Consider the following 21,154-nt stretch of genomic DNA (forward strand, 5'->3'; position numbering starts at 1 on the left):
TCAGAGCTTACCCAATGGTAATCTCATTAATCAAGCTTCGGTTGCCTCTTCCGGCGCCGGTAGCTTTAGTTTCAGTCAGTTGGAGCGTTGGTTGTCTTCTCTGGCACCGATAGCCCCTGTTCTTGGTAAAGTCGCATATCTCCAGTAAAATCAAGCCATTTGGCTCAGTCACCACATCCAACCTAGTCGCAAGCCTCATGCCCAGCTACCGTCTCCAGCCCAGTCAATAATATCCTGTAAGTGTTTACTTTCAGCATGTCGGCAGAAAATGGTTTCGAAGCTTCCTCTTATCCCTCTCTCACTCATTTGATTATTACAACGGGATCCTCCTCTCACAACGAGGCAATTTCTCTAGTCGCCAGCCACAAATTGAACGGTCATAATTACCTACAATGGTCTCAGTCAATAATGATGTACATCGGAGGAAAAGGAAAAGAAGACTATCTCACAGGGGAGATTGAAATTCCAAAAGTCAATCCTACGTATAAATCTTGGAAGGCGGATAATCTGTGAGAAAATTAGACTATTTTTAGGAACATTCCTAACTTAGAATGATTCTTGTAAGGCTGTCAAATATTCAAAGATTTAACAGCTATTCTTATTCTAGGAAACTTATTAATTTGCTAATTCATTTTCTGTATATTTGTGATTCGGTTCACACCTACTATATACTTGTATAAATATATGTTCACTGAATAGAAATAATATACATAAAATTTTTCCCCAATATTTGTGACTTGGTATCAGAGCCGAACCTACCCTTTCTCTCTCTGCCTTCTTCATTTCCCTCAGCCACCATGTCAAATGTTACCCAAGAATCCACTCCAGCCCAAGAATCCAGTCCAGCCATTCCTAATACTGTTGAATCCTCTAAAATTACCCCTGAATCTCACCCAGTTCAAATCACCACCATTCGACTTAATGGTGATAATTTTTTGAGATGGTCTCAGTCAATTCGGATGTACATGCGAGGACATGGGAAGATGGGCTACCTAACGGGAGAGAAGACTCCCAAGGACGACGATCCGATGTACGCTGCCTGGGACGCAGAGAACTCTATGGTGATGACTTGGCTTGTTAACTCTATGGAAGGAGAAATCAGCTCCAACTACATGTGTTATCCAACTACTAAGGAACTCTGGGACAATGTAAATCAGATGTATTCTGACTTGGAGAATCAATCTTAGATTTTTGAGTTGAATCTCAAACTCAGTGACATAAAACAAGGTGAGGATACTATTACTAAATATTTCACTTCTCTTAAAAGAATATGGCAGGATGTTGATCTCTTTGATACTTATGAATGGAAATCTACTGAGGATGGACGACATCATAAGAAAACTGTTGAGAATAATCGGATCTACAAGTTCTTAGCTGGCCTTAATGTTGAGTTTGATGAGGTAAGGGGGAGAATTATTGGTAGACCACCGCTGCCTCCTATTAGTGAGGTGTTCGCTGAGGTGAGAAGGGAAGAAAGTCGAAGGAACGTCATGTTGGGAAAGAAGGCTGCTGGAACTATTGTTGAGGGATCAGCCTTGGCTTCCAATATGGGAGGAAGCTTTAAACCTGCCTCGAAACAAATCTGATGAGAAACCACGGGTGTGGTGCGACTTTTGTAACAAACCTCGCCATACTTGTGAGACTTGCTGGCAGATTCATGGAAAACCAGCAAACTGGAAGAGCAAATCTTGGCGTGGACGTGGAGCACCTACAACAAATGAAGCTGAAACCAGCCCCTTTACTAAAGAGCAAATGGAGTATCTTCAAACATTATTGAAATCTACTCTGCAACCCTCTGGTAATTCTATTGCTTCTGTGGCACATACAGGTAATGAAAAACATGCTCTCCATTCTTTTCTTTCAACATCCACTTCGTGGATAATGGATTCCGGAACCTCTGACCATATGACCAATTCCTCACATATTTAAATCCTATAAACCTTGTTTAGGTACTAGTAAAGTTAGGATAGCTAATGGTAGTTTATCACCAATTGCAGGGAAATGTTTAATTAAAATATCTGAGGGAATAGATCTTAAATCTGTTCTCCATGTTCCCCAACTTCATAGTAATCTCCTATCTGTTAGTAAATTATCCAGAGATTCTAATTGTTGTGTTATTTTCTATGAATCTCGTTGTATTTTTCAGGACCGGAGCTCGGGGAAGACGATTGGCAGTGCTAGGATGAGTAATGGTCTCTACTATTTTGAGAATATTCTATCTAATAATAAAATTGCTCAAGGACTTAGTAGTATCAGTTCTTTTTCTGTTTATGATCAAATAATGATTAGACACTATTGATTGGGCCATCCTAGTTTCTCTTATTTAAAACGTTTGTTTCCTGGTTTATTTAAGAAATTAAATCAATTATTCTTTCATTGTGATAGTTGTTTACTAGCCAAGAGTCAACGTAAATCTTATATCCAAAAATCTTAATTGTCCTTCTAATCCATTTTATCTTTTTTTCATAGTGATGTTTGGGGACCTTCTAAGATCACCATGTAAAAAATAGTTCGTTACGTTTATAGATGACCATACTCATCTTTGTTGGGTTTACTTAATGAAAGAAAAGTCTGAAGTTGCAAAAAAATTTACTGATTTTTATTCTATGATTGAAACCCAATTTCAAACTAAAATCAGCATTTTAAGATCTGATAATGGTACAGAATATTTTAATAAAATTCTAGGCAGTTTTTTAAGTGGAAAAGGCATATTACATCAATCTTCATGTCCTGACACCCCTGAACAATATGGCTTAGTTGAATGCAAAAATAAACACTTGTTAGAAGTTGCTAGGGCTATGATGTTTACATGAATATACCTAAATACTTGTGGGGAGATGCCGTACTTACTGCCTCTTATTTGATTAACAGGATGCCTACTCGTGTTTTACAGTACACAACTCCTTTATCTTGTTTCAAATTTTTTTTCCTAGTTCTCGGATTTATTCTGAATTAACCCTTAAAATTTTTTGGTTGTACTGCTTATGTACACATTCCTAAAAGGTCTAGGTCTAAATTTGAACCAAGAGCTGAAAAATGTGTTTTTCTTGGGTATCCCTTAATAAAAAAGGATATAAGTGTTTCAATCCTCTTACAGAAGAAATTTATATTTCAATGGATATTTCTTTCCTGGAAACTACATATTTTTAGAAAAATTTAATTCAGGGGGAGAATTTAGAAGAATCAAATTTTTGGGAACTTGTTCCTTTACCGAATATTATATTGGATGCTTCTCCTTCTCTTAAAGGTGTTCAAACTATTGAAATTGGATCTGAAATTGGTCTGTTAGATAAAGAAATACTACGATTGATTAAAAATCGTCAAAATCTTTAGCCTGTGGTTTATACTAGAAAGAATGTCATTGAAAGAAATAAAGACCAGCAACTCATCTCAGAACCTGATCAATTTGAAGCCCTGAGTGATGGTCATCTGAATACTCCAGGTAACAATTCTCATTCTATTCATCATCTGCCTCCAAGTGTTACTAATCCTGAATCCGAGCCTTCTATAGAAATAGCACCAAGAAACATTAACTCAGATCTGCACCTTCCTATTGCCATTAGAAAGGGACCCGAGCCTGTACTAAATACCCTATTGCCAAATATATTTCATATAACCAACTGTCTGAAACTCATAGAGTATTTACCACAAATATTTCAGACCTTGTTGTGCCTAGAAACATACAAGAAGCACTAGAGGAATTAGCTTGGAAATTAGCAGTGTTTGAAGAAATGAATGCCTTAAAAAAGAATGATACTTGGGAGATGGTTGAGCTACCTAAGAAGAAAAAAGTTATAGGCTGCAAGTGGGTTTTTACAGTAAAAACCAAAGCTGATGGGAGTATTGAGAGATATAAAGTTAGGCTTGTTGCAAAAGACTTCACTCAAACCTATGGGATAGATTATTAAGAAACGTTTGCTCCTGTAGCAAAAATAAACTCTATCCGAGTGCTTCTTTCCCTAGCAGTGAATTCTAATTGGCTGTTACATCAATTAGAGGTAAAAAATGCATTTCTTAATGGAGATCTGGAAGAAGAGGTATTTATGAGTCCTCCTCCTGGCTTTGAGAAGAGTTTTGAAGGGGGAAAAGTGTGCAAACTGAAGAAGTCCTTGTACGGACTTAATTAGTCTCCAAGAGCATGGTTCGAGCGTTTTGGAAAGGTGATAAAACACAATGGATACACTTAAAGTCAAGCTGATCATACTATGTTTTATAAACATTCAAAGGAAGGTAAAGGTGCTATCTTAATTGTTTTCGTAGATGATATTGTGCTAACAGGGAGTGATTATTGTGAACTAGAAGCTCTAAAGAAGAAGTTGGTTGAAGAATTTGAAATCAAGAACTTGGGTGCGTGCATTAAAATACTTTCTTGGAATGGAGTTTGCTAGGTCCAAAGAAGGTATCTTTGTAAATTAGCAAAAATATGTCCTTGATCTTCTTAACGAGACTGGTTTGTTGGGGTGTAAGCCTGTTGAAACACCGGTTGAACCATACGAAAAATTGCAACCCGCTCAAGTAGTGAATGTAAAGGACAGAGAGTGCTATCAAAGGCTGGTTGGAAGACTGATTTATCTATCTCACGCACGTCCGGATATAGCATTCGCAGTGAGTATGGTGAGTCAGTTCATGCACTCACCTGGAGCAAAACACTTCAAAGCCGTTTACAGAATTTTGAGATACTTAAAGGGAGCACCTGGGAAAGGACTCATGTTCAAACCACAGGGCCATCTACAAATTGTGACACACACAGATGCACATTGGACTGGTAGTGTAGTGGATAGGTCTACCTCAGGCTATTGTTCGTTTGTTGGAGGTAACTTAGTTACATGGAGAAGTAAAAAACAAAGTGTGGTTGCTAGAAGTAGTGCTGAAGCAGAATTTAGAGCTGTTGCTCAAGGTATTTGTGAGATCTTGTGGACAAGAAGGCTACTTGAAGAATTGAAGGTATCACAGTCATCTCTTATGAAGTTGTACTATGATAACAAGGCTGCTATCTCAATTTCACACAATCCAGTTTTGCATGTTCGTACAAGACATGTGGAAGTGGACAAGCATTTTATTAAGGAGAAAATAGAGGATGATTTAGTGTGTATGATTTATATTCCTACTGAACAACAAGTAGCTGATGTATTCACAAAATGATTGTTTAAAAAACAGTTTGATTTTTTGAATAGCAAGCTAACTATGGAGGATATTTTTAAACCAGCTTGAGGGGGAGTGTGGGAAAATCAGACTGTTTTTAGGAACATTCCTAACTTAGAATGATTCTTGTAAGGCTATCAAATATTCAAAGATTTGATAACTATTCTTATTCTAGGAAACTTATTAATTTACTAATTTATTTTCTGTATATTTGTGATTCAGTTCACACCTATCATATACTTGTATAAATATATGTTCAAAGAATAGAAATAATATACATAAATTTTTTTCCAAATATTTGTGACTAATCATGGCTAATCAACTCTATGGATAACGATATAAGAGAAAATGTTCTATATTCTATAGCCAAAGAACTTTGGGATGCGGTTAAAGACTCCTATTCAAGGTCAGAAAATACATCTGAGTTATTCGAGATTGAAGCTGTGCTTTATGATCTCCGTCAAGAAGATAACTCGATCACTCAGTAATTCAACACTCTCACTTGTTATTGGCAACAGTTGGACATGTTGAGACCTATTCTTGGAAGTGTGCTTAAGACACTACTCTATACCGGAGTACAGTGGATAAAAAGCGAACTTGCTCAATAAGGATCTTGATGCTATCCGGAGTAGAATTATGAGTATGAAACCTTTTCTCAAAGTCAAAGAAGCCTTCTTAGAGGTTAGGCATGAAGAAAGTAGGAAATAGGTCATGATGGGTTCTCCTCAACCCAACTAGGAATCCTCTGCTCTTGCTGCCTGGGGACGATTTCAGGGTGCCAACCAAGACATTTGACAACAAAGGGGACGTCCTTGGTGTGAATTCTGTCATAGAAGAAACATGTTGGAAACTTCATGGGAAGCCTGCTGATTGGAATCCCAAGCCATGGAAAGATAAGGACAGAGAGTCATGGAAATGCTGTTGCTATCACCGATCCCAGAGGTAAAGAGGATGGGTCAGATTCATCACCTTTCACTAAAGAGCAGTTGAAGGTACTCAAGAAACTCTTAAGCAAGTCGCAAACTACTGTAGAGTCGAACGATAATGGTACAGGGTTGTTGGCCATAAAAGGTAATCATTCAATAGCTCTTTTGTCAATAAAAGATCCACTAACCATTGGATTCTTGAATCTGGAGCTTCAGACCATATGACTAGAGATGCAAATATTTTTTCCGAATTTCACACAAGTCTAGAGCATTATACTATGAAAATAGCGGACAACAAATCCTCCAAAGTTAAGGGCTCGGGTTCAGTGAACATAAACTTAAATCATACTTCTGTTCTCTATGTGCGTAAGCTAGATTGTAATTTACTCTCCATTAGTAAATTTACTCGAGACTACAATTGTGTGACTAAGTTTGATTCAAATTTGTGTGTTTCAAGAATTGGATTCGGGGAAGATGATTGGCAGTGCTAAGATGTGTTCAGGACTCTATATCCTACAAGATGACTCTCCAACCACCAGCCTATCTCAAAATTTCAATTTGTTTTCTTTAAATAATAATAGTCATGATATTATGTTAAGGCATTTTCGTCTTGGTCATCCAAATTTTGTGTATCTGTCAAAGATGTTTCCATCTTTATTTATTAATAAAAATCCAAACTCTTTTTGCTGTGAAAATGTCAATTTGTGAAACACACTCGAAATCACTATCCTAGAATATCATATAAATCTTCCAAGTCTTTTTCATTGATTCATAGTGATGTGTGGGGCCCCTCACGTGTCAACAATATTTCTAGGCAAAAATGGTTTGTATCGTTTATTAATGATCATACTAGGTTATCTTGGGTGTTTCTCATGAAAGCAAAATCTAATGCGAGTGAAATCTTCAAAAATTTTGATTCTATGATTCAAACTCAATTCAACACAAAGCTTCAAATTCTCAAAACAGACAATGTCAAAGTTTTTTTTATTCCATTCTCAGTCCTTATCTCACAAAACAAGGTATTATTCACTTAAGCTCTTGTGTTGATACTTCTCAACATAATGGAATTACTGAACGGAAAAATAGACATCTCTTAGAAGTTGCTCGCTCTCTCATGTTTTCCACCTATGTTCCTAAATATTTATGGGGTGAAGCTATTCTTACAGCTACCTATCTTATCAATAGAATTCCATCTAGGGTCCTCAATTTTCAAACGCCATGTCAAAAAATCTTGCAAGCATTTCCTCATACAAAATTTATTAGTCTTCTCGATCCTAAGGTGTTTGGTTGCACAACTTTTGTTCACCATCGCTCTCAAAATTGGAGTAAGCTTGACCCTAAAGCTATCAAATGCATCTTCATTGGTTATTCCTCTCATCTAAATGGGTACAAATGTTATTCTCCTCTAACTCGGAAAATGTACAACTCTATGGATGTTATATTTTTCGAAAATCATGCTTATTACAAATCTGAGATTCAAGGGGAGAATACTAATGAATCTCATCTTTGGGATATTACTCCGATTACGAATACTCAACCTCCACTCACTCATCATGAAGATCCTTCCACCTCTCAGCATCCTCCTTCCATCAGTCAAGACGTAAATTACTCATTTTCTCAAATCATCGAAGACACTCCAGATTCATCTGAGACTCTTGCTCCAAGTCAAGAACCAAAACTCTTGCTCCTAATCAAGAACCAGAAATCAAAGAAATTCGTGTTTATACGAGAAGGAAAAAATCTGGTATGGATATAGAACCCACAACACATCTGGAGCAACTCCATGAATCGGAACCAGGTCCTCACTCTCTAGAAACCCATTCAGGTTTGAGTAATTTTAATTGTGATAATGTTGTTTAGTTAAATGATGATTTGCCTATTGCATTGAGAAAGGGAGTTCGTACACGTACAAAACACCCAATTGATGACTTTGTGTCCTATAAGGTATTATCACCATCATATCAGGCATTTGTGTGTATTATTGATAATATACAGATTCCCTATACAATTCAAGAAGCTCTAACTAATCCATGATGGAAAAGAGCTGTAGAAGAAGAGATCAATGGTCTCGTGAAGAACAATACGTGGAGAAGCACAAATCTACCACCTAGAAAAAGATCTGTGGGTTGCAAATGGGTCTTTATCGTTAAACACAAAGCAAATGGTAGTATTGAGAGGTTCAAAGCGAGTCTGGTAGCTAAAGGCTTCACTCAGTCCTACGGAATTATCAAGAAACCTTCGCACCTGTTGCCAAGCTCAACACTGTACGTGTATTGTTGTCCCTTGTTGCAAACAAAGACTGGCCTCTACACCAACTTGATGTGAAGAATGCTTTCTTAAATAGTGACCTAGAAGAAGTCTCTATGGACATTCCACCAGGCTTTGAGAATTCTTCAAATAAGGACAGTTTGCAAACTCAAGAAGTCCTTGTATGATCTCAAACAGTCTCCAAGAGCATGGTTTGGCAGATTCGCTAAATCAATCATTCAGAATGGGTATACTCAATGTCAAGCAGACCACACTCTGTTCGTCAAATTCTCATCAGATAAAAGGATAGCTATCCCAATCGTTTATGTTGATGACATCATATTGACAGGCGGCTACAAGGAAGAAATGGAAAAATTGTGAAAATTCTTAGCTGAAGAATTTGAGATTAAAGATCTTGGAAATCTTCGATATTTTCTTGGCATGAAAATTGCTCGATCACAGAAAGGTATCTTTATTTCTCAACGAAAGTATGTTCTCGACTTATTGAAGGAAACAGGAATGCTTGGATGTAAACCTGCCTCTACACCAATGGATTCCGATAAGAAGATTGGTTCAGGAATGGACAAGACACTAGTGGATAGGGGGAGATATCAAAGGCTAGTAGGACGCCTCATTCACCTATCTCATAAAAGACCTAACATTGGTTTCTTAGTCAGTGTTGTTAGTCAGTTCATGAATAATCATATTGAAGAACACATGGAGGTAGTTATAAGAATCTTAAGATACCTCATGATGAATCTAGGAAAATGTCTTCTGTTCAAGAAAAGTGATAGCAGAGAGATCCAAGTCTACACTGATGCAGATTGGGCAGGAGATATAACAAATAGGAGGAGTACTTCAGGATATTGTACGAGTAATATGGAGAAGTAACATGGAGAAGTAAGAAACAGTGTGTGGTGTCTAGAAGTTGAGCTGAAGCAGAGTTTAGAGCTCTAGCTCTAGGCGTTTGTGAAGGAATCTGGCTGAAAAGATTACTTTGTGAAATGAGACTATTCGAAGGAGAGCCAATCAAGTTACTTTGTGATAATCAGGCTGCTATTAGCATTGCTAAAAATCCTATTCACCACAATAGGACGAAGCATATTGAGATTGATAGGCACTTCATCACTGAGAAGATTGAAAGCGCCACGGTTCAAACTGTCTATACTCCATCAAGACTTCAAACAACAGATGTTCTTACCAACGCTCTTCCCACAACTATGTTTAATGAGTTAACATGCAAGCTGTGTATGTTTGACATACACAGCCCTGCTTGAGGGGGGAGTGTAGATTATTATGAAGATTGTGTAAATATTTTGTATTAATTAGAATCAAGTTTTTAGGAAAACAATGATACGTAAATATTTTGGTTCTTGATTTTTAGAAATTGTACAGTTGTATTATGCCTATTAATAGGCATTTGTCCTAATGAAAAATGACGAATGATTTTTCTCCAAACCACATGTATCAATAAAGTATCGAGTGTTTCTCCTGTGCACCCCTACTTTTGGGTGTATCGGTGAGCCCCATTTCTGTTTTTGGTACCTTGATGATTTTCGGCGTAATTTTTTTTTTAATGATCGTGTACATTGTAATTATTTAAAACATACTGTAAATTTTTAGGAAATTTCGAATAGTTTATAATGCCGAAAATAGGGTTCAAACAGGATACTTTCTATGCACATAGAAAATAGTCACGCGTGCAACAAATTATTTAAACCATACTTTTGGCTCCTGAAAATTTGTAAGACGTTCTAAATAGCTACAATATACATGATCATTACAAAAAAATTCCCGAAAATCATCTAGATACTGAAAACAGGGGTGTACCAATACACCAAAAATATGGTGTGCATGGTAGAATTTCCTTAAAATATCAGAAACTATTCTCCAAAAAGTTTCATTAGTATGTAGTTGTGAGAAATTCTTGAGTGCGCCCCAAAAAAATGGGTGCACTTCATCGTGTTTTCAGCATTTGGATAGATGTAATCTCATTTTTTTATATGATAATGTATATTATAATTTTTTAAGACATCCTGTAAATTTTTGATAAATTTAGAATAATTTACAATGTTGTAAATAAAGTTTTAAATAATTTTGAAGCATATTTTCGGCCCTGTAAGTTATTCTATTGGATATTTAAATGTTTTTGTAATTTATGCTCCTTTTTTTAACTTACTTTTCTCTTTTTATATTATTTATGTGGCATTTGATTTAAATTAGTGTATGTATAAATAAAACAAACAAAACTGATGAGCAGTCACGCTTTCTTTTTTCTTGGTGCATGTCTAAGTTGATATTATTTTGTTACTTCCATATTTATGATTTGTCATGATTATAGAAGAGAATTGAACCTGTAAGGCCACCTTATGTCTCTCCTTGCATTCAGTTTCAGATCTCATTCTCTTTAATTGCAAGTATTGTTAAAATGTATTTCAGGTCGGACATACTTACATCATGACCACAACAACGGAACTGTTGCAGCTGCTGATGAGTGTCTCCATCTATTTCTCGTGATATTTTCCTAATTTCTCCGCTGTTCATGTCACTCCATTAGTACTGTGTTGTGGTCAACTTGTTACATGCATGACCCAGCCAGCCAAATTATAGGTACCTTTTCCCCTCAAATACAGTTCGAGTTTATAATATTTCCTACAGCTTATGTTTTCAAGCGTAGAGCTTTGTCTCTTCAGGCTGTATCATCTGGTTGCTAACTAAGTTTTTTTGTTTGTTTTTGTTTCGCATACAAGGTTTATGAAAGTTACTAGACTACGTAAGCCCCCAACTTAAAGAGTATTTTCTGCTCCGAATGCTATGGCATAAACACTCAAATTTTGTGGAGGAGGTAACTCGGCGGACTGGGTTCTGCCAAGAATTTTTGGAAACAGTCACTGATTTGTGTACAAAACCTCGTTAGATTGTTAAAAAAAAAATGTCATGAAGATGATCGGCTTATGTAAGGGACACGGTTCCTTGGGCCTCAATGCTTGTAGTTGTGGGAGAGAGAGGGAATTGTTTGATACGATGGGTGGGTGGGTGGGTGGGTGGGTGTGGTCCTTTTTGTAAATGTAAATATGGTCTGAATTTTTCTTTAGTTTTGGCCTGTGCTGGTTGATCGAGTCAATTGCAGTTACCAGTGCTGTACATATTGGAATTTGAGTTGCGTAGTACACACGACTTTCTTTCGCAAGTAGGAAAAGAAAATACGACAAGCCAAGCCAAGCCCTAGACTGAAGAAAGAGCATAATTCAATTATACGCCACGTATGGTTGTGATATTATAAATAGTCTCTCCTTTTTTTTTTTAAGATAAATGTCATGAAGATTTTATTTACTTGTAACATTTAAATTAATCATCACAGATAGGTTTTAGGTTTCCCACGAAACGAAGAACTTCTGAATTGTTGTGGGCATAGGAAGCAAATTATTGACCTTTAGTTTGAAGATTGAAAATGCGTGCTAGTCCTTTATTTATTAATTTATTATTTGGCTAATTAACCTGGCGCTGACCGTGTGTGTATATATATTTATTAGATACTGCAAGGATTTTGTTTAGTTTTGAAATAAATATTATATTTTAATTAAATAATTTATTTATTTTTATTTAAGTTTATGTTTGTTATAGTTTTCGAATTTAGGAGTGACAATAATAGATTATATATTATATATTTAATATAATATTAAATATTATACGAAAATTTTAAATTTAAGTTTATTGTTAGTTTAAAAAAATAATTTGTACTAATTCACAGTAGATTATATTATATGTTTAATATGCTATTATTCTAATAAATGAGTTCAAGTTTAATTAAATTTTATTTAAGTTATAAAACGTATGATTTTATAATTATTTATTATTTTAAAATAATTATCATTGTAAAATATTTTAAAAATATTATATTTTAATTTGTTTGATTAATTATAATTTTTAAATAATTATTATTGTAAAATATTTTATTTTATTTAAGTTTAAGTATTTACAAACTACCGTTAAATATAAGAATATTCAGTTAAATATAAAAATATTTCGTTAAAGTTAATATTAAAAAAAATAAAAAACTGTTCAAACTAAGCATTTTCATTATCTAACCATTTATTATATAGAAAAGATTTTAGATAAATTGACCTTGAATATTTAAAATTGCATAATTTTCTACTTAAGTATCAAATTTGTTTTAGAACGCATTAATTAAACTAACAAATTTAATTAATAATATGGGGACCCAAAAAAAAAACATGATAATATATGAAGTTAATGTCTTACATTCAGATTTTGTAATGGGCGATTTATTCTTCGAAATAGATGGGTACCTTACAAAAAATTCTAACGTTAATTTTTAGAATTGTTTATGTCAAGCACTGATTTCAAATTTTATTCTAAAGATTTTTATTTTGCAGAATATTAGTTTGGAGCATACTTATTAGGACAAAGAAATGCTATGAGTATTGAAAATTCTCCATTTTCATAAATTACTCGTGTTGGAATATTGAATTATTTGCAGTTTACCGATTATAACCATTGTTAATGGCTAAAATATTGAACTTTCTTGTCATCTTTTTTGCCCACATATATTTAATGAGGGTATGTTCTGTTACACAAACTTGAAATAAGTTATAGTCACAAGATATATTTGTCTGTGCGATCTACGTTTCGTTGCAATTAGGATAACAAGAGACTAATTTATATAAAAAAATTATTCGAAAATAAAAAATGACTGCACCTTGCAGCCAAAAAAGTAGTTATATATATATATATATATATATTACAATTTTTGTATAGGAGCTTCAGTTTAAACCATACCGGTAGGCCTCTCAGTATTTTTCGACCCGTGAACAGTTTTTGGTGCGACTTTTTTTTTAAGACCGTGTATATTGTAGCTATTTAGAGCATCTTGCAAATTTTCAGAAAATTCCGAATAGTTTATAGTACAAAAAACTAGGTGCAAACATATTATTTTCCACGCGTATAAAAAAAATTAGTCACGCGTGCAACACTGAAACACTGAAAGTCGTGCCTAAAATTATTCATGGGTCGAGAAACACTAAAAATCCTACCAATAAGACTTGAAATAAAACTCTTATAAAAAAATTGTCATATATATATATATATATCAGAATAACGACATACCCTCACAAAATAGTCCTACGAAGAATAATGACAGACCCTCACAAAATAGTTCTATCAATTCAAAAATCTAATGAATTTTAAGCTCTGATAAGTGGGACTACTTGTGTGTGGTTGAGTCTAATGAACAATCACATATAGGGGGCAGGTTGAAAAATGATATGATATATGATTTTTTTACTATTTAATTTTTTTTATGAGATTTTTGAATTGTTAATATTTTTATAGATTTTTTTTATAATTTTTTTTTACTTTTTAAATATATGGTTTTTCTTTCCCAAATATATAATTAAGTTTAGAATTAAGCCGTAGTTCTTTTTCATATTTAAGTTGTATTATTTTTTAATGGCATTTTGAAAAAGCCATATTAAATATTAATTTTTTTAAAGTTAGATCTATGATAATGCCATATTTTTATATATTAACCCCACATTTTGAAAAAGATTCACGTTTCTAAGCATGATAGAATTTTTTTTCTTCAATAAAACTAATATAATAATCAATATTACAAAATGATTTTTTTTAGATAATATTTTGTAAAATAGCTTTCAAATAAGAGATTTTGAGAATTTTGGACAAAAAGCCAAGTGCGTCTAAAAGACTATTTGCAAAAAAATTAACAAAAGGAAGTACTATACAACTGCAAAGCAACTATAAAAAATGTGTTTTTTAGCCAAATAACCTTAAAATTAAGATAAACACCTAGTAATACTATTAACTTAGGAATGAACAAAAACTCGTAAATTAATCAATTAATACATGTATATAGAAATATTCCGTTAATTAATTCTTTATGAGTAATGAAAACTACTAAACACATTCTATTCTCAAAATCAAATATCTATATTATTTTGTTTTCTGAAAAGAAAAGAAAAAGTCCTGAAAAATTATTTGTCAAACGTGTTCATCATTTTAATTTCAGACTAGTTTAGCTAGATGGGTAAAACAGTAGACTGTGTATATAATAAACAGTTTCAAACATTCTTCTTTTGAAAAGAATAATAGTTTTTAATATGGTCATACTCTTTCTTTTTCCTGACTAATCAATATAATAATAGTGTCATCTAGCTACCTAATATTCGTTATTTAGTCATACTTGTATACAGTTCACTTTAGTAAATAAAAGGCAAATTTTGAAAACAATATATTTCAACCAGTATAATGATCGCAAATTCTCGGGTGCACCCTAGAAGGGGCACACGAGTATACTTACTGGCGATTTTTTGTTCGGGAAATATTTTTGGTGAATTTTTTTTTTATGAGCATGTACATTGTAGTTATTTAGAGCTTCCTATAAATTTTTAGAAAATTTTGAATAATTTATAGTGCTAAAAGTAAGGGCAAATTTCTTTTTTATGAGCATGTACATTGTAGTTATTTAGAGCTTCTTACAAATTTTCAGAAAATTCTGAATAATTTATAGTGCTGAAAGTAAGGTTCAAACATGCTACATTCCACGCGCATAAAAAAATTCCGTAAGAACGGATATCGTCCATAGAGACTATTCACCAATTACCAATAATCATTTTTCATTTTCCATTCGGTGATTAAAATTAAAATAAATAATTATAAACTACGAACACAATTTAAATAAATGTAAATAGAACAGTAAATCAAAAGATAAAATTAATAACAAAAAGTCTAGGGAATTAATTTCATCAACTTTTCATTCTATTAATTTTATTATCAGTTCTAAATCTCTTATTCCTATTCTAATAGCAGGTTAACAAAAATTGATTCATATTTTTTTTCAAGATTTAAGATCTCAACCTATATGCAAGTTTTCTACATTTATGTGATAAACTTAAGCACATAGCATGCATTAAGAATGGTAACCTAATTGCTACACAAGGCATATAGGTACTATCATCCAATATGTAGCATATGTTTATATAACAATAGCATATTCCATTCGCATCTTTCGAGTTTTGAATCAAAATCATAAATCAAGAAAATAGTGATCAAGTATTTACTAGCAATTCAAGCGACTACATTAACTCTTAGATAGAGGATTTAGTTCATATCAGACATGACTCAAACAAAAGAATAATTATTCATACTCATAAAATTTAAAAGCTTGAAGAAGAAATAAAAATATGAAATTGCAGAAAAATAATGTCTCAAAATCAAAATTGCTATCAAATTCATAATAAAAATATAACCTAATTCTTTTCAAACCTTAAGTCTGAACTTATATATAATAAAAAAATGAATTCCTCTTTGTTGGCAAGGCGGGCCGGGACTTGGTCTTTCTTAGGTTGTGGCCCGTGTCTTTTCTAAGGCGTTTCAGCATTCGTCAGGGCCTTCAGATGCCGCGACCCGCGTCTTCTAAGGCCTCCTGAAATCGTCTCTGTTTCCTCTAGCGCCGCGGCCCTCTTGACCAAGTCGCGACCCTAAAACTCTAAGCAGATTAGGCAGTCTCTGACTTCGCTAAGCGGGGATTTGCTTGAGCAAGTCGCGGCCCTAATTCCTCGTCAATTTCCACTTTTTAGCTCTTTTCTACACCTCAAATCGTCTCAACTTCCCTCAGATGATAAGAACTAATGCCAAATGACTACAAATATCATAAAAATTGCCCATTTTTGTCCACCAACTCCGTTTCTTTCCATCCACATCCCGCGATTCATAGCAAAAACCTGAAAATAAAACAAACACAAACATAATACCATACAAAACTCACATTTTGACTCGAAAATAAGACTAAAACACACTCTAAAACTACCCTAAACTAGACTTATCACCATATCATGCAACAACTCATCATCCTCGTCATCAAGTGTTAAGTCATTCAACTCCTGTTGCATATTGCATATTTCAATGAAGTACTTATTGGTGGTGACGAATGTGGACCCACTAAACTTCAATGTTACATCATAAAATGTCTCCAAAAATATCACAAAAACTGGCGCATCCTGCCAATGTTTTTCGAATGGTGGTCCCTCCTTTGGCTTCCCATCTTTGTCAACCTCATTAAAATAATTCGAATAATTTCCATCACCTTCCATTCTTTCAAATTCCTTTCGAAATTTGAGTGCACAATTAAGCATGAGGAATGTCGAGTTCTACCTTGTTTGGACATCTAAATAGAGAAGTCACTTGCATTCGATCCCTTCCTCTTTCACACATTCCTTAAACATTATGAGCCTAGAAGGGGAAAACCTAACATATCTCACATCATTTCTAACTGCAGCAATGGACTAATGTTTTTTCTTCAATCCTTCACTGACAATTAAGTTTACTATATGAGCACAACACCTCATATGTAAGAACTTTCCTTCCAAAATAAGTCATTTCTCTTTCTCTCTGAACTTCCTCTTCGAGTACCTAATGGCAACATCAATTGAGGAAGTGTGTGTCTACTGTAATATTAAACAACTTAGATATAGCCCAATTCAGACATCGCTCGATCTCTTTGCCAATAGTTTCCCCCTTATGATCTATCACTTGGCAAAAGGTAATAATTCTTTTTTGGTATACTCAATTATTATCAATCATGAATTGATGAACATGTAATTCATATTTTGGATGGAAGTCCATATGTCTGTAGTAATAGATAGCCTCTCATTGCTCAAAACATTTTTCAATGTCACATTCTCTTCTTCATATAACTTCAAAACATCCCTAGCAACTGTCATTCGAGAAAGGATCACAAACTTAGGTTGAAGAGTTTTCACAAATTTTTTAAAGCCCTCGCCCTCAACATGTCTAAATGGTAACTCATCTAACACAATATATTGTGTAAGGGCTATCCTACAAGCTCCTTTGTTATAATCCAATGCTACTAAGTCTGTTTCTCTCTCCTTTCCTCCCTTAACCTGTTCAAAGCTTACAATCTTTTTTTTTTGGGTCAACTATCCTCCATGGACTAAGCTCACAAACGTTTTCTAAAATGGTTCCATAGATGACTTGTCCCATGTTTTCTCGTGTCACAAAAAAAACCAGATCCACAATAGTTACACATACACTTAGGAGGAGAAGGCTCTTCTAAAGGATTGGTTGTTGATGGGGGTGGGGGAGGAGGAAGGTCTTCCTTGGTGAAATGTTCCCAAATGGAAGACCCTTTTGCCTTTTTCGTAGGGAGGGGAGGCTTAGTACTAGAAGAAGATTTACCCCTATTCCTTCTACCCCTAAGTTGACCTTTATATGTGGGGTTATCAGTGGGAGGAGGAGGTTGATCTTAATTCTCTTCCGCGTGAGTTTCATCGACTTCCTCAATATCCATCACCTAATACAAAAGATTTAACAAAAAAAAAAAAACAACTAAATCTAATCAACAGAACAACACATAAGCTTATAATCCACTACAACTGAGCACCACACATTCACACACAAGCCTAGAATTCACTACAACTAAGCAGCATACATTCACACACAAGCTTAGAATCCGCTAAAAGAAAGATTATAAATTTACCTCAAGCTTTTGAGTAGATGCGAACTCTTCAAATTTATCGACAACTCCACACCTGCTTCTCAAACTCACCACCAACTTGTAAATTCACAAAAATAAGCAATGAAATTTTAGCATATCACCTTAGAAATATATATACATTCAAATTTTACAAATCAACTAAAAGTTTCTGTATAAACAAAATTAATTATCCTCATTTATTAAAAAGCTAAATTAGTAACTAACTTCACTACTAAATAATTAAATTGATTAAATAGATCCTAAACAAAATAATTTTAAATAAATTTATGGGCGCCTTTCAAGAACACACATATAGGTAGACACACAGATCAACTAAAAATTTCTCTGTAGTGTATAAACAAAATGATAACATATTGTACTCAACTAACATTTTTAGTAAAAGAAAATTATTATCCCCAAAATTTTAGTTTAATGATGTGGCAATAAGAGGTGACAGGTGGCAACTCATGACTATCAAGTGGAGCATTAATGGTTAATAAATGTGTCAACCAAGGGAAGTGTTTTACCCGACCAGATAAGAATTTACCTGGTCAGGAAGTGATTTACCCGACTAGATATGAATTTTCCTGGTCAGGGAGTGTTTTACCCGACCAGCAACATCAAAAAGGAGATTTACCTGACCAGCAACATCAAAAAGGAGATTTACCCGACCAACTACATCATAAAGGAGATTTACTCCACCAGTAGCATCAGAAAGGAGATCTACCCGACTAGCTACATCAAAAATGAGATTTACTCGACCAGCTATATCAGAAAGAAGATTTAGCCAACCGGGTATGTCAGAGTCTCAAGAGTTAGCTGCCCAATGACTTCTTTACAGGATCTCAGTAACAATTACAACCAGAATTGCCCGTAACTACTGCACAAATCTCTTAGATATCCCGAAGTAATAGCTATATCCCGATCATAGTAGCACCGCACAATGATTGAATAACATTCGGTATGAGTTGCATCAGGTGGATTTTTTTAATCACCAATAAATGAATTAGAAAGGGAGGAAGCGGAAGCTGAATCAATTCTAAAAGTTTGGAACCCATGATGATTTCTTCTGGGGCACAGATATCCTCAAAACGTCATTTCTTGATTTCCTCCTCAGTGAGATGATGAATTGTGATGGAGGGGGGAATGGTGCGTTTGCATTGAAACTTGGTGCATGCCTCATCGTATTTTTTGGCAAGGGTCTTAGAGCTTTTGGTATTATTAATGGTTGGAGACGAAGATGAAGCGTTATTCGAAAACCTCCTAGAACGTTTTGAAGCCATTCTTGAATGATTGGTATGAGGGAAATAATATTTGAAATAGAAAAAAGATGGAAGCCTAAAATGTCGAGTCGAATTCAGAAGATACAAAAAGAGAGAAAATCAAGAGATAATCGGAGAATGGAAATTTTGGGGAAAAATAGAAAATTGAAGAAGAAAGAAAGAATGTAAATAGACGTGGCAGTTATAAGAGAGAGAAAATTTTCCTGCTTGATTGACTTGGGATTTGAAGGATGAGATTGATAATAAATGCTCACAGGAAGTTTACGCACACGTGCAAATAAAGGAGTAAGTACAGAAGAGAAAAACAACAGTTAAGATTGAAAATTCCCTTCATCCATTATTGAGTGACTCAAATGGAAAAAGACAAGGGGCAATTGTATGGGAGGAATTTTACCATAGCTGATGTGGCATAATTAAGTAATCAAGAATGAAAAGAAAATACTGATGAGCTCAATGTGCTTCCACAGATTGATGAGCTCTGAGCTCAATATGATTGCATGGATCGATGAGCTCTGCGCTCAATTGATTGAATAGTTAGATGAGCTCTGCACTCAATTGATTGGATAAATGAGCGCTGATCTCAGCTGATAGAATAATGTGATGAGTGAGTAGCTCAGATAATTAAATGTACATAAGAGCTCGAGAGTCATCGATAGAGCATTTAACTGAATGTTTGAACTCTCAGAGCTAAAGAAGAAAGAGAAGAATGAAGGGTAAATAGAGTTGGACACCTGGACCAATCAAGATAATTGTGTTTAACCTTTACCCTTTATTATTTTTCTATAAATAGATAACAGAGGGACCACATTTGGGACCATCGGGCTTTAATCCAGTTAAAATTTGTGAGGATTGAGAGAATGAACATTGTGCTGACTTAAGTGTCGGTGTCTCTTTTCCAGGTACACTCCTTATATTTTTTCTACTCATTCCATGGAAGAACACATTTATTCCACTGGTTAAGCCAATGGAATGCGTAGATTAACAGTGATCAATATCAACAATCCAGTGATCCGAAGTTCACAAGCATAAAAGATTCATGTGGAAGATTTTGATCGAAACAATATATTTGTGTCATTCTTTTATAATATATGATATTGTTTATTTATTTATAATTTAAATGATAATTGAAAAATATAATAAAAATAATTAATATATTTTCTAAATAAAACTAAGCAAACGTGCATTACATGTTCTTTTTACCTAGTATATATATATATACATAGGACAATTCTTCTATAGGGGCTTCACTTTAAGCCCTACCGGTAGGGCTTTCAGTGTTTCTCGACCCGTGAACAGTTTTCGGCGCGACTTTTTTTTTATGACCGTGTATATTGTAGCTATTTAAAACATCCTGCAAATTTTCAGAAAATTCCGAATAGTTTATAGTATCGAAAACTAGATTCAAACATGTTGTATTCCACACACACAAAAAAATTAGTCACGCGTGTAACAACATGTTTGAACCTAGTTTTCGGTACTCTAAACTATTCGGAATTTTATGAAAATTTGCAGGATGCTCTAAATAGCTACAATATACACAGTCATAAAAAAAAATGCGCCGAAAACTGTTCACGGGTTGTAAACACTGAGAGTCCTACTGATAGGGCTTAAAGTGAAACCCCTATAGAAGAATTCCCATATATATATATAGATATCAAAATATTATTCGAAAACAAATCATAATAGAATTTATGAATCATAATTATATTTTGCATTATTTTTTTTATATTCAAATAAGTAAATTAACTATCAACTTATCATCTAATAGTTAGAAACAAATTAGTAGTATTGACTGCCTTTTTCGCTATCAACTTAATTTGAGAGTTTAAAGAAAATAATAGAAAAGAACACAAGGGTTTTATGTGGTTCAAGCTATAAAATAGCCCTAGTCCATGAGTATATGATATTTAGTGAGTTTGGAGCTTTTTTAGCAAGCTTCAATAGTAGTTCTCTGACAGCTTATATATTGCACTGAGTTACAGATTTTCTCTCTCTAAAAATCCAAACCCCTTACAAGGAGATAC

The 21,154-nt window shown here is 34.1% G+C and overlaps 1 protein-coding gene across 4 annotated transcripts in view; it reads left to right on the forward strand.

The window, feature by feature from the left end:
• The window catches only part of LOC133796511 (DNA repair protein REV1), a 60,286-nt gene extending 48,940 nt beyond the window's left edge, over nucleotides 1–11,346 (forward strand). For 2 of the 4 annotated variants that reach the window (XR_009875471.1, XR_009875478.1), the window contains exons 24-25: nucleotides 10,755–10,925; nucleotides 11,066–11,346. The gene's annotated coding sequence lies outside the window, so the exon portion shown is untranslated. Of the gene's footprint in view, nucleotides 1–2,146; nucleotides 2,348–10,754; nucleotides 10,926–11,065 lie in introns of those variants that run through there. The other 2 variants (XR_009875475.1, XM_062234093.1) reach the window with 1 other exon arrangement.
• Nucleotides 11,347–21,154: the final 9,808 nt, after the last annotated feature.

Source organism: Humulus lupulus, chromosome 1 (assembly GCF_963169125.1).
Source record: "Humulus lupulus chromosome 1, drHumLupu1.1, whole genome shotgun sequence".
Classification (NCBI taxonomy): Eukaryota; Viridiplantae; Streptophyta; class Magnoliopsida; order Rosales; family Cannabaceae; genus Humulus; species Humulus lupulus.